This window comes from Rhinatrema bivittatum, chromosome 3, assembly GCF_901001135.1.
Source record: "Rhinatrema bivittatum chromosome 3, aRhiBiv1.1, whole genome shotgun sequence".
NCBI classification, from domain to species: domain Eukaryota; kingdom Metazoa; phylum Chordata; class Amphibia; order Gymnophiona; family Rhinatrematidae; genus Rhinatrema; species Rhinatrema bivittatum.
The window spans coordinates 55,681,616-55,696,478 of record NC_042617.1 but is presented as its reverse complement, the minus strand read 5'-3'; the positions used below and the strand labels follow the sequence as shown (position 1 = coordinate 55,696,478).

The following is a 14,863-nucleotide window of genomic DNA, read 5'->3' as shown; positions in this document are numbered from 1 at the left end:
TAGCACATGATCGAATCCAATAGGATAGTTTCTGCTTGGATATTCGGGCTTGACTTTGTCCTGCTTAAATAAGTTAAGAGCTCTCTTTTACAAGCCAAGGTGTGCAATGTTTGTTGCATTTTATTAGCATGAGGTTTGGGATAAAATGTTGGGAATTCCAGTTGTTGAGACAGATGGAAAGTTGTTACTACCTTAGGTTGAAACTTAGGATTTATGCACAGAAGTACTCTGTCTTCAAAGAACTGGGTGTAAGGTGGATAGTTTACTAGAGCTTGAAGTTCACTAATTCTTCTAGCAGAGGTGATTGCAATGAGGATTATTATATCCATGGAAGGTATTGAATAGATGAATCTTGAATTGGCTCAAATGGTAGTTTTGTGAGTTGCTTAAGTACCAAATTAAGATCCCATTGTGGCACTGGTGGTTTTATTACCGGCTTGATTTTAAACAGACCTTTCATGAAACTACATACTATAGGATGAAAAGATATTGGCTTATTTTTAAATTCCTCGCAGTATGCTGCAATTGCACTAAGATGACTTTTCACGGAAGACATTTTGAGTCCCTTATTGGAGAGGGACAAAAGATAGGTTATAATGCTTGAAATGGATTAAGATGGAGGGTGTATATCTTGATTATCACATCAGTCAGAACAGTGTTTCCATTTTAACGCTTAAGCCTTTCTTGTGGAAGGCTTACAAGGAGCTATGAGAACATCTTGGATTTCAGACAAGTACTGTGTGATTGCTCTGTCTAACCGTACAAGTACCAGGCCATAGGTGTGAGGGTCTGGAGGTTGGGATGAAGAATGGTTCATGGTCTTGGGTAATGAGGTTTGGAATGAGAGGTGGTTTCTGTTTTCAACCTCAAGCTAAATCTGTTAACGTGGGAAACCATATCTGTCTTGGCCATTCTGGTGCTAACAATATAACTGTAGCCTTTTGTTCTTTTACTTTTAATAACAGTCTAGGAATGAGTGGTATTAGTGGATATGCATATAATAAGTTCTTGTTCCAATCCCTGAGGAATGCATCTGTTGCTAAAGCTCGACTGGACTGAGTCTTGGTGTAAAATAGGGGAAATTTGTTGTTGCTCTGAGATGCAAAGAAATCTATGGATGAAACACCTCCTTATGAGAAGAGATTGGAAAGAACTACAAAGTTGATCTCCCATTCGTGAGGATAAAAGTTTCTGCTGAGTTTGTCAGCTAGTAAGTTTTGCTTGCCTGGAATGTAAACTCCAATAAGAATGATCTGCCTGAATATGGCAATTCTCCACAGTTTGACTGCTTTTGCACAAAGGGACAATGAGCCCATCCGTCTTGCTTGTTGATGTACGTACTGACTTGATTGTCTGTCCGCACTTGCATGGTGGTATTATTAGCCTGTGACGGAAGGACTTTAAAGTCTTGTGAATAGCTTTTAGTTCTAGATTGTTTATATGAAGTTTATTCTTTTGAGAGTTCCATTGCCCTTGCGTGGACATCTCGTTTAAGTGGGCTCCCCAAACCATAAGAGATGCATCCGTAGTCAAACACTGAGTTGGAGATGAGAGCTGAAAAGGTTTTCCCACTGTTAAGTTCTCCAAGTTTTGCCACTACTGACGATTCTCTTGTAGTTGTGGTGTAATTAATTCTCAGTGAGATAATGGCTGCTGATACTGCGACCATTAGGATTTTAGAGACCACTGGGCCAGTCTCATGCGAAGCTTTAGGTCTGATACTGTGTGTATGGCAGCCACCATATGACCAAGCACGTATATAAACTTTCCTATTGAAATTTGATTTTGTACACACACTATTTTTACTGCTGATTGAGGGGAGAGAACCCTTTGCAAAGAGAGGAATGCTCTTTGTTCTTTGGAATGTAGTAGAGCATAAATGAACTCTGAGATGGGCAATTTTTTGATTTTTTCCAATCTATTAGGAAGCCCAGGTTCTGAAGTTCCCTCACTACTGTTTGTATATCCTGCTGAACTTTTGAGCGAGAAGGACTTGCGATCAACCAGTCACCAGTCATCCAGATATGGAAATAGTGAGATTCCCTTTCTTCTGAGGGATGCCACTACCACTGCTAGGCACTTGGTGAGTACTCTCGGAGCAGCTGATAATTCAAATGGAAGTACTCTATACTGGAAATGACAGTCTAGAAATGGAAAATGAGGGTACTTCTTGAAATGTTCGTGGATTGGGATACATAAGTAAGCATCCTCCAAATCTAGAGAAGACATCCAGTTGTTCTTCTGGACAAAGGGTAGAATTGTACTGAGGGAATTCATTCTGAACTTTTTCTTTTGCAGTGGTGTTGTGGCTCTGGTTCAGGCAGAGCATGGGGGACATCTCCCTCAGAGTGACATAGGATGGAAGGCAAGACTGGAAGAGGACTTGGGTGGAATGGAGTGCAGGTAAGGCTGAACTCAAGGCTTGGACAGGAGCGGAGTGCAGGTAAGACTGGATTTTCAGGAGCAGTGTGCAGGCAAAGCTGGAACTCTGGAACAGAGTGCAGGTAAGACTAGTACTCAGGAACACTGGAACACAGGCTGGGACTTGGACAGACTAGGACAGGACAAGACAGGGCAAGGCAAGGACAACACAGAACATTGAATATGAAACCCAAAGGCAGCAAAGGCAGCATAGGCAAGGAAGGCCCTGAGGGGCAAGACAGTGGAAGGCCTAGGAAGGCCACAGAACAAGGTAAGCACAGGAAGGCCATTAGGCCACAAGGCAAGGCAAGTCTGGGAACAGAAGGCCGAATAGCTAAAGGCAAGGCAAGACAAGGCTTGGATCAGAAGGCTCAGAGACCACAAGACAAGGCAAGGCAAGACTGGAATCAAAAGGCCCGGATGCCATGAGACAAGGCAAGGCAAAGCTGGGATCAGAACGCCCAGAGGTCACAAGGCAAAGCAAGGATAGGCCTGAGAAGGCCACAAGGCAAAGGTGCCTAAGGCAGGGAGCCAAAAGAGGCTCTCTGCAGAAACAGTGAGGTAAGGGGCAGACAAGGTTAAGTAGGGCTGTGATCTGGGTGTGTTGCAGGCAGGGTGGAGATTGGCCAGCCTGGAGAGTGTGCTTATAGAGGTCTTCTGGTGGGGTGGAGGCTGTAAAACAGACTGAGGCATGAGAGCAGGGACAAGCTGGTGGAAACAGTCCTGAGCGGAGTTCATCAGGGTCCCCTGGTGGAAGAAAGGCTGCACAGCAGCCAGAACCGTAACAAGTGACTTGTTTACATTTCTGGGATCCTGTGAGAATGGCTGAGCAAACCACTTTCTGGAGTCAAGAAACATGCTGACTCCAGATTTTCTTCTTGCAGCTTTAACTTTTATTAACATAATCAGCAAGAAACATAATAGTTGACTGCCTACCTTTCCAGTGTACTTACGATACCTTCAGGCTAGGTCAGAAATATTTCAGGAGCTGCCTTCTCTTGGAGACATAGGGGCCTCATGATCCCAGCTGGGCTCACATTCTTATTACCCTCCCATCAGAGTCCTGCCCACAGAGCTCTCTCCCTCCAAAGGAGTTAAGGTGGGTCAGGCTAAATGCCTGGTCCTGCATATGCAAAAAGGGGGAAAACAGAGTCATTTCATCACATACCCCCCCCCCCCCTCAATAGGTCCAAGCATTTTCCACTCCCCCTGGATCTCATCCAGGGAAGTGCTTTACATCCCCAATCCCCTTCTGTTTCTCCCACTCAGGTAATGCAGGATCATTACTTTGGGACTCCTGCGCAAGCTCTTGCCACTCAGGATTTGTTTGGGCTTCAGCCCCTTTTCTGCTTTCAGCCGTCTCTGTAGTGGAGTCTCTCTGAAGTGTAGAGCCACAGTCAGGTGACTCACTCAATTGCTGTACTTCCTCCAGGCTCTCTTTGGCACCTCTCAGGGGGTCTCTTATGCCCCTCTCTCTGGGCTTTCCAATGCACCTGTTTCTTGGCTCCCAGCAGTGTCTCCAATTGTAACAGTGCCCCTTGGTGCCTCAAGAATGCATTGCCACATCTCACTTAGCAATTGGTCCATGTCTGTGTCCATCACCTACATTTCAGCTACTGTCTGTAGCCATTCCTCTCTATAGGCATCTATGGCATCTGGGAATGGGTTCCCTGGCCCCACTAGCCTGGCTGGTATTTTCATCTGCCACACCTCCAGTCTCAGGTTCTCCCACTCATCCGGCTCTTGAGAGTGAGGAACTCCTATCACACAGAAGTACATACCTGCTCACTTTTCCCAAGCAGTCTGGCTTCTTCCTTCCTTCACCTTTAATTAGCTTTTATTAGCTGCTCCTGAAAATTCAGATAGTAACCTTCCTTTACTATTCCTAGAACCCATATATCCATTGTTATTCTCTTCCATTTGGACAGATAAAGAGTTGACCTGCCCTCCACAAGAACTTTGTCATTGGATTTGTCAAAATGACTGCTGCACTTTTTGCAGCATTTGCCTAGTTCCCCTGCTTGTAAGCCTACTATTTCCCCTTCCTCTATTTGAAGAATGTGTGGATGAATGTTGTTAGGAGAGAGCAGGGGGGACTGCTTTTGTCTTTGACTTAAGCTGAAAACACATGAGTATTCTGGGAAGATCTTCCATAGAAGAGATAGAATCTTCTAAAGTGAATGGTACTTTATCTGCCATTTTTTGTATAAATTGGGGATAGGGTGGATCTTGCATCGGGGATGCCAGCTTATCCATGAGAAGTGATTCATTTAGTGGAATATCCACATAGGATTCTGGGAGAGAGCGTGAGTCAATTTTTGCTCATTTGCTGAGTGTAAAGTGTCTTCTTGTTCCCTTTACGAATGTGGAAAGTTTTCCTGTTGAGGTGGATGTACACAGATTGTTGATCTAAATCTTCTGTCTACAAGGACATTTTTTTATGAGTGAGCTTCTCTTTAGGGATCATGTCCTTCATGTAATCCTTAATGAAGTCTCCCCACATTTTCTTCATGAATTTGTCTGGGAGAAGAATTTCTTCTGTTCCATGAGAGCTTTCTAATGGATCCCTTGAAGGAGATGGAGAGTGGAACTTTCATCTCTTTCGAGAAGGCCTGTCTCTTGAACCATCGGATGAGCCATGTACAACATTAATGACTCATAAGGCTGATGAGGATAGACGACCACCTCTGCTGACGTCTGATCTGTTCAGATGCTGATGATCTGGAAGATCCGTCTGATCCAAATCTGATATGGGAATAATGTCCGAAGAACCCATGAAATGTTCTACTTGCATCTAAGTCACCTTTTATTTTACTTTTTGAAGAACTGGTTCTACATCACCCTGAAGTTGTGCTAACCTTTTTGATGGTTCCATAGGAGGAGGAGCTATGGAAGAGGACCTGGAGGACAGCGCCTTTATAGAGGGCGGTGCCAGCTTATGTGCCTTGTATTTGCTAATCAGAGGAGATATTCTCATCATTGTTGATAGCGCTGATGATCTTTTAGAGGTATTATGTGCCGATGATTGCTTGGGTGAGTGCATTAATATGTGCACCTTTGAGGATAGTGCCGAAGAGTGTGATTTACTAGGTTGCGCCGAACAAGGACAGTCATTCAGTAGTGCCAATTTTTCTCCATTGATTTTGGCGCTGAAGAGTGAAGTCTGCTTGATGGCATCATTGACAGTGCCACCGTTTATGCCAATGTCGATGGTGCCAGCTTCTGTGCCAATGTCGATGGAATTGACTTCTGTGCTGAATTGGTGACTCTGACTTCTGCAGTGATGAGAATGGTGCTGACCTCTGTGTCAAGAAGGCCTAAGCAAGCCATAAGGCAGGATTAGGTGAGCCTAGAAGGCCCGAAGGCCATAAGGTAGGGCAAGAAGGCCAAAGAGGCCACAGGATAGGACTGAAAGGCCGAGGAGGCTACAGCACAATGCTGGAAGGCTGAGAAAATCACAGAGCAAAGCTGAAAGGCCAAGGGGACCACTAGGCAAGGCAGGAGCAAGAAGGCCAGTGTGGCCATGCAGTAACATGGAAAGCAAGATAGGCTAATGCAAGCAGCCAAGGTGATTCGATAAAGAGGCACTGAGTTGTGGCAGAGGCTGGGATAAATATGGTTTGAACTGCTGCAGTAATGGGAGGAGGTGGCTAGGACAGGCACGAATGTGGCTGCATGAGGACCTCTGCTCATGGGGAGGCTAACTAGCAGCCAGGATCATGGCACCTGCTTGATAATTTCTTGGCTGGATCTCACATCAGGTTTAAGCCACTTCCAACAGGAGGATCTTAGTGATTATATAGGGATTGTAAACTCTCTTTAGGAAGCAAATAGTCTTTCCAGAACTTAAGCTCATAACTGTCCTTACTGTACCCCATCCAGGCAAGAGCTTCCAGTGGCCCCTATGGGACTGATGGTTTGGTATGATACATGATTTTCTCCTACTAATAGATTGACCAAGTACATAGTTCCAGTGCCTTCAGGCCAGGCTACTGTCCAGGCAGCTCTCTCAAAATTCATAAGGAAGATGTCCAGGTCTTCCCTGATGAAATTATTAGCAACATTAGAGCCAGGACTGACAGCCAGACCCCAGCAGAATGTGTTAGAGTAATACAAGAAGTGTTGTGTTCCACGGCCGTGGCACCCCACGACCGCGGCCCCCTACCTGATTCACGGCGTTCCCTCACCGCGGGAGCTCCGGGGGAGGGCTCCGATTCGGGCCGTCGCGCCCGCACAGCCTCCGGTGCTGTTTGCTGCAGGGGAAGCCGTTCTGCTCCCCCCTCGCGGCGTCCAGCGGCGTCTCCCCTCCGCAGGGGAAATCCAAGATGGCCACCGCCATCCTTAGGCACGAGGCCGCGCCTCCTCCACAGATTTAAAGGGACCCAATCCCTTTAAATGGCCTTACCTGTTCTCTATCTGCCAGAGCAGGGGAAGTATTTAAGGCAGCTTCCTCTGCTCATCCAGTGACTTGGCAATGTCCTCCAGCGCTGTCTAGTCTGCTTGCTTCGGTGAGTTCCTTGAGCTTGGATTGCTGTTCCTCTTCGTCTTGGTGTTCCCTGTTCCTGACTTTGGATTGGCTTATGGTGATTCTCTGGTGTACGACTTCGGATTGGCAAGCGGTGATTCTCTGGTGCATGACTTCGGACTGGTGAGCGACGACCCTCCGGCACTCGACCTAGGACTCCTTCAAGACTACCGTCTCCAAGGGCCCACCTAAGTCCCAGCGGCCCGGGTTCCTACGGGCTCCTCCCGGGGGGACCGCGGGCTTCCAGGGCGAAGCTCCAGTCAGCCCTTGCACCGACTCCTGACCTCTCAAATGTCCACCTAAGTCCCAGCGGTCTGGGTCCCTACGGGCTCCTCCTGGGGGGACCACAGACTTGCAGGGGTGAAGACTCAGCTCCTCTTCCCGTCCCTTCATCAGTCTCTGCCGCCGCCTCAGGCTCCAGTGCCAAGGGTCAGCTCATCCCGTCTTCTGCTTTGCCTCGTCTCCCGACGAGAGAACCTATGGATCCTCCGAAAGGTATACCATCCTCCCGTCGGCCAAGGGTTCACAAGCCTGAGCGCTACAGATTGCCAAGTCCAAGGACCCGGCAGAGGCATCCGCCCACCAGGCCATTCTGAGAATGGCCCAGCGCCTGATGGACCAGCGGAAAACCCTGGACGCCCTAGTTTCTTCCGTGCAGAGCTTAACCCAACGTCTTGAGGCCTTAGGGCAGAGCTTTCCAAACTTTTCATGTTGGTGACACACTTTTTAGACAAACATAATTTTGTGACACAGTAATTCAGTCTACCAGCAAACCAGAAGTTAAAGGTTAAACGAACAAAATGTATTTGAACAATTTATGTATGTTTCCTTAAATCTAACTAGATAAATGAAGCTTGACCGACGTGCCCGCAAATGCGCAGTAGAGAGCAGCTCTACTGCGCATGTGCGGGCGAGCACGTCAGTCTTAGGCAGCGTCAAAAAAAAACCAAAAAACATGGCGGCAGCGATGGTAGCAGCGGCAGCGGGCAGCGGGCAGCGGTAGCGGCGGCGGTAGCGGGCGGTAGCGGCAGCGGGGGCGGGCGGCGGCGGCGGTAGCGGGCGGCAGCGGCGGCGGTAGCGGCAGCGGTGGTGGGCGGTGGCGGTAGCGGGCGGCGGCGGTAGCGGCAGCGGGGGCGGGCGGCGGTAGCGGGCGGCAGCGGAGGCGGTAGCGGCGGGCGGCAGTGGCGGCGGTAGCGGGCGGCGGTGGCGGGCGGCGGCGGTAGCGGGCGGCGGTGGCGGGCGGCGGCGGTAGCGGCAGCGGCCAGTAGCGAGGGAGGGAGGGGAGAGAGAGAGAGAGGGAGGGAGGGACGGACTAAGTGGGAGGGACGAAGAGAGAGAGTGGGAGGGAGGGATTGAGTGAGAGGGAGGGATTGAGTGAGGGGGAGGGACTGAGTGAGGGGGAGTGAGCGGGACTGAGGGAGAGGGAGGGAGTGAGTGGGACTGAGGGAGAGGGAGGGAGTGGGACTGAGGGAGAGTGAGTGGGACTGAGGGAGAGTGAGTGGGACTGAGTGTGAGTGAGAGGGAGAGAGGGGGAGGGAGTGAGTGAGAGGAGAGGGAGGCTGGGGAGGAGTGGGTGAATGGGTGGGAGGGAGGTAGGGGAGAGAGAATGAGGGGGAGGTGAGAGACAGAGGGATGTAGCCCGTTTTAACGGGCTTAACGGCTTGTATATACATAAATAAAATGTTTCACAACACAACCTATCTCATAATAAATATTTGCAGGCTTCCACTTCCTCCATGCTGATCTCGTACATTGTGAGATCGGCATAGAGAAAGTGCTACTCTTGCACATTCCCAAAGATTACATGTGCCAATCACTAAAAAGTAATTTTTTTTTTACCTTTGCTGTCTGATCTTAGTTTTCTAATCTGTTGGTCACAGGCTTTTTTTTCCACCTTTCCTTTCTTGTTTTTTTGCCAATTCCTTTTACAGGGTCTTTTTTTCTATTTCTTTTCTCTCCATCTGTCTTCCCTCAAACACACAATCAGGTTCTCTTTCTCACACGCTATCTCACACATTCTCACACACACAGGCTCTCACTCACATGCAATCTCACACATCCACAGCTCTCACTCTCACATGCCTCTCTCTCATACATACATACATACTGTCTCTCTCGTGCACATGCTGTCTCACTCTCACACACACAGGCTCTCTCACTCCTACATGCTCTCTTGCTCAAGCACAGGCTCTCACTGGCACATGCTGTCCCTCTGCACGGGTTGCCGAAGGATGGGCTCTTCAGAGGCCCTGATCTTCCCTGGCCGTGACATGGGATCTGCAGCGGCCCTGCTATCGGGTTTCCTCCTCTTCTCAGGCTGCCGCGACGTGGGATCCGCAGCGGCCCTGCTATCAGGTTTCCTCCTCTTCTTGGGCCGTCGCGACGTGGGATCCGCAACGGCCCAATAATGCTGCTCTTCTTCTGTACGCAGCAGATGCTCCTCTTCCTTCCTGCCCACGCGGCTCCGGCAACGTTTTTCTTCCAGGGCTGCACAGGCAGGAAGGAGGAGGAGTGAACGTGACCCTTTTCTTCGGGCCGTGGTGATGTAAGCTCCACCACTGCCCGCCGATCTTCCTGCTATAGTTCCCTGCTTCCGCCGGCCCTGTGGACTGGGCGACACACCTCCACACTACAGGTGACACACTAATGTGTCCCGACACACACTTTGGAAAGCTCTGCCTTAGGGCCTATGAATCCGACACTGCTGTCTCTGCCTGGGGCTCAAGGAGCCCGCGCTACCCAGCACACACTGCCCAGACCTCCAGGGGTGACCTGGGGCATGTAACTCCTTTCGATACTAACACCCCACCCATCAAAGTCCAAATGAGGCCCATACGGGCGTCCGCATGCGTGCCTGTTAGCCCAAATGATATATGAATGTCCCACAATCCAAACACAGCATCGTGAATGATCAGCACCTAGAAAGAAAACATAATTACGTAGAGCACTGAAATTACAAATGCCCAGGCCGAACATAGCCTTCGAACGCTTCTGACTTCCAGCACCCGATCCTTTGGATCATCCCACCCGACAAACCCGCCGATGCCGCAGAAGTTGCAGCCCTAATCCTAAATGAATGTGTTCCAAATTTCCCCACATCTAAACCAAAGGACAACAGACAAGACCACAACACCATCTGAAATTGATATTTAGTCAGCGGACGATCGTCAGCATGGACAAGAACTGGGCCTTCCCAGGGGCACGCAACTGAGCATATGCCAATGTGTTAGCAACCGGGCAAGTGCATAAACCGGGAACTGCCCTTAATGTTACTGAGAGCCCTCTTCCCGCTTAATCGGTTTTTGACCTTAGAATAAATAGGAGCAAAGAGGCAGGGGATAAGGTCATATGCCGCTGTAGAAATCCAGTGGATTCCGCTCCTTTGGATGCCCTGGCAACCAATTCACTAACCCTGAAGGATCCAAAAAACGACAATACAAAAGCCGCCCTAAACAGGCCACATTCGAAAGGAGAGGTACAGATGCTCGGCAAAACATCCCATAATCTCAAGAAAATGTCGTGCGTAATGGGTAATCTCCCGTCCCCTGCACGAGTGGAATTTCTAGACCATCCCACCAACAGCCGACAAATGACAAAGCGGCCAGTTGGAAAACCCCATCCATGAACCTTCATGAAAAAAGAAAACCCGTATAACTGCTTGTTTATGGCAGCTTTAGAGCAACCTTCCGCTCTGGCCTGTTCCATAAATTGCAGTAGCAAGAAATCCAACACCGGCCCCCAAGTCCACCCCCTGGAAGAAAGGAAAGACATCACCTTCTGAGTGCCAGTCATGTAACCGTTCCAAGTGGCCGGGGCTAGCGATGCTCGCAGCAGCTTCCAGGCTTCTGGGAACCAAATTTCCAAAGGAAAGGAAGTACTGAAGCTCCCACAGGATCCACCTCCGGAACAAGCTTCCGAAACAGCTTCCACTTGGAATGAGAAAGAGAATCAGCCACACGATTAGCAACACCTGACGAGCCCAATTGGTCAAATTTAAATACATGCAATGCAGAACCAGCTCCCGCAACTCGGAGATCATCAGGCACTTTGCCAATTTCTTATTAATGACCTCAACCATGCCCAGATTGTCACACCAAAAGAAGACTTTCCTATCTCTCAGCCGCGAACCCCATAAACACACCGCAACCACTATGGGGAAAAGTTACAAAAACGTAATGTTTCTAGTAGCTCCCGATGCCCGCCAATCATTGGGCCACGGCTCAGCACACCAGGCACCCTGAAAGTAGGCACCAAAACCCAGAGATCCTGCTGCATCCGTATACAACTCCAAATCGATGTTGGATACCGAGTCAGACTGCCAGAAGAAACTACCATTGAACTCCAACAGAAATTTATCCCAAATAGACAAATCCTCCAGCATTTTAGAAGTAATACGTATGTGATGATGGTTCCTGGAGACGCCTACCATCGCAAAGGATAACCTATACAAGAAGACTATACCCATCGGTATTACTTGGCAAGCAAAGTTTAAACTACCTACTACAGATTGTAATTGCTGCAAAGTTAGCTTTGCTTTACCCGAAGCTTCTTTTACTAACTCCCTCAAAGCTTCCACTTTTACCTCAGGCAAACGGGAAATCATGGCAACCGAGTCCAATTCAATGCCCAAAAATGTCAATCGTGTCAAGAAGGGGGTATTTAGTGTGCCCTTGGGCCTCAGCCCGACCCCAGACGGATCCAGGACTGAACTGAGGGTTGACGGCGTGTTCCAGCATGGCTGACGGTCTTACCCTCTGCCAGGCCTGCAAGCTCCCAAGGCCAACAACATGATGATGTTGGAATGTGAATGGTCTTCCGACCATTCCGAGCCCTTTCGGACCTGCCACTTGGATCGGCATGGAGCAGCAGGCCTGGCCTGAGGACGAGGGCAGATGGGCCTTGACATGAAGACATAACACCAAGGTCGATGCTATGGCATCGCAGACGAAGACATGACACCAAGGCTGATGCGGACGGCATTAGAGATGAGGGCTGGCACAGGACATGACACCAAGGTAGTTGAAGACATGACACCAAGGCTGATGCGAAGACATCACGGACCAATGCTCGATGCGACGGTATCCCGGACCAGGGTCGACGCGACAACATCAGGAACAAGACGTTGACAAGATACCAAGACTGATACAATGGCATCCAGGACGAGACGAGGAACTTGACGAAGTCCAGATGAGACAAGAGCTGGGAGGGTGAACATTGGCACTGTCTCTCAGGGCGCTCTACACAGCCCGAGGAGGCTGGTCACGGACCACCCTGTCCCTCTGCGTGCCCTACACAGCCCGAGGAGGCTGGTCACGGACCACGCTGAGAACGGGACGAGCACAGGGAAGAATCCAGTCGAGGTGGGACTCCGACAACGAAGCCAGATGTCAGTTGGAGCTCCACAAAGGCTGGCAGGACATGACGGCTCAGGAGTACTGGAATGAATTCCACCTGTAGGCAACTCCACACTCGGCAAAGACGTCATCCGAGAGAGCACGGCCTGACAGGACCAGAAGGCTCAGGAGCGCTGAAGCGAACACCAAGAAGGGCAGGACACCAGGAGATGAAACACCAGGAGACGAAACACCAGGACACCTGGACGAGGACCTCAGGCACGAAGACTTGACTTGACATGACATGAAGACGAAACGAAGAGGAGCTCCACGAAGAAGACCTGATGGAGTTCTGGCAGTCAGGAGCCTCCAGAGTGAAGTAACTCCGATGCAAGGCGAAGACTGAAGTGACGGAGCAGCCCTTTATAGGACTGGAGCAGGAAATCAGTCCTTAGGTGGGGCCAGCACACTTCCTGTGTCTGGCCCTTTAAATTCAGTAGAGAAGCACGCGCCAGCGTCTAAGGGAAACAGGAAGAAGCTGGCTGTGCAGGACTGTGGACAGCAGCCTGCACAACGTCGATGTCGCAGACGCAGGGCTGGCCTGGAAGGCAGGCCCCGAAGATGGCAGTGGCTCCAGTCGCTGCAGGAGACCCCAGAGGCGGCTCCAGCCACCAATCGAGCCCGGGGCTTGCAGCCTCCGTGCCGCGAAGATGACGTGGATGTCGGGGGCGGCTCCGGCCGTGAAGAGGAACATGAAGCGCGGCTTCCGGGTCGCGAGGGGAAATTAAGTCCGCAGCTTCGGCCGCGTAGGCAGGCCCAAATTCAGCGGTGTCTGGCTGCATCGGGTGAAGGCAGCATGGGGGAAGGTGAGTGCAGCCTGCTCACGGGGAGATCCGCGGGCAGCGTTCCATAACAATCAAGTACATGGGCCTTTGGTTTTCTCATTCGCCAGTGGAATGCCAAAGCATGCAGCAATGACCTGGAACCTTTGAAGCATCTGACTACACTGTTCTGAACCAGCTGCCCCCACAAATAAGAAATCATCAAGATAGTGCACAGCATTCCTTGACTCAGAAACTTGCTCCATTACCCAATGAGCAAAGGTACTGAAAGTTTCAAAGTATGCGCATGCTATGGAGCAACCCATCGGCAAACATTTATCAAAGTAATAGGAACCATTGAAACGAAAACCGAATAAATGGAAACTGTCTGGATGCAATGGTAACAGCCTGAAAGTCGACTCAATGTCAATCTTAGCCAACAGGGCACCCTGCCCTAATTGCTTGAACCAGCCGAACCAAAAGAAGCATACCGAACCAAGCATAACTCATGAGGAATGAAATCATTCACCAAATGATCTTAGGGAAAGGAGAGATTATGAATTAATCTATACTTCCCCGGTTCCTTTTTAGGAATAATGGACAATAGCGAAAGCACCAAATTCTTTAATGACGGGCACAAAAATGTCCTGCTATTCTACCTAAATCAGTTTCCGCTTGTAATTTCACTGACACAACCTGAATCATTTTTTTAACTGAAGATCAATTAATACCACCCCCCATCTGGATGGACTCCACACAAGGAATATGGAAACCCACATCAAAACCCCTATACAGTAGCATAGCATCTTCCTGTTTAGGGTAATCTAGAAGCCAAGACTGCATCGCCGCCAGCCTAATAGGAGTGGGCGCATGTGAAAAAACGTTACTTACCAGACCCTTTTGCGAGGGGATTGTTGACCCCTCCCCCTGCATACTGTTTCCCACACTTGGACGCTGGATGGCCTGCTCCGCAGGTGGCACAGGCATGCCTAAACTTAGTCTGGGAATAGACACGACGAACGGTTGAAACGCCAACACAGGTCACTGTAGGTCGAACTAACTCTACCTGCGTTGCTGAACGCAGATCCTGTGCGAAAGGGCCGTGCAAGCACATTAGCTCCTCCTGAGGCCCCAGTTGGCACAGCAGACATATTACTGCCCATTTGGGTCAGCCACAAACCCACATCTTGCATCCCCCAAGACATGAATTTGTTTTCTTCCATTCGATCCCGAAAGCTTTCATCGTAGTTAAGCCACGACCAACCTTCGTACTCTTTGCTGGCCGCCAAAATAGCATCCTCCAACATATATCCCGTATTGAGACAGGTCCTTATGACCCACCACACTTGCCAAGCAAAGAAACGAATGAATCCAGTTGTGGATGTTCCACAAAACCTTCTTCTGAGTCCTGGGAAATCGATTTGCGTTTCCCTTCTTCTTCTTCTCTTTTCACTTTCCCCGATGACCCTCCAACAGCTGGAATATATCGATGTATTTCTGATGAAGAATTTTCTTCCGTAGGTAACGAGGAACGTCTTCCCACAGCTCCGAGAACGCGACCAGTGCCGGCGTACCTCTATCCTTCTGAGCTACCTTGAAACCTTTGCTGCCGGAGGAGGAATCAGTCAAAGAACTGGCTGAAGAAGTTGAGGAAGAGGAAGAAGACTCGGAGGAGCTCGCTCGATCTCACTTCTGTCTATGTTTTGATTTTTCCTTCTTCTTGCTCCCTGTCAACTCCTGAGACTTAGTAGATGATGAGGGCG

General features: G+C 49.6%; 1 long non-coding RNA gene across 1 annotated transcript in view; it reads left to right on the top strand.

Moving 5' to 3' along the window:
• The window catches only part of LOC115086862, a 65,188-nt gene that overhangs the window by 29,303 nt on the left and 21,022 nt on the right, over positions 1-14,863 (top strand). Inside the window, exons 2-3 of the long non-coding RNA XR_003855352.1 lie at positions 1,926-2,083; positions 2,299-2,403. This is a non-coding gene — a long non-coding RNA (uncharacterized LOC115086862). The remainder of the gene's footprint in view (positions 1-1,925; positions 2,084-2,298; positions 2,404-14,863) is intronic.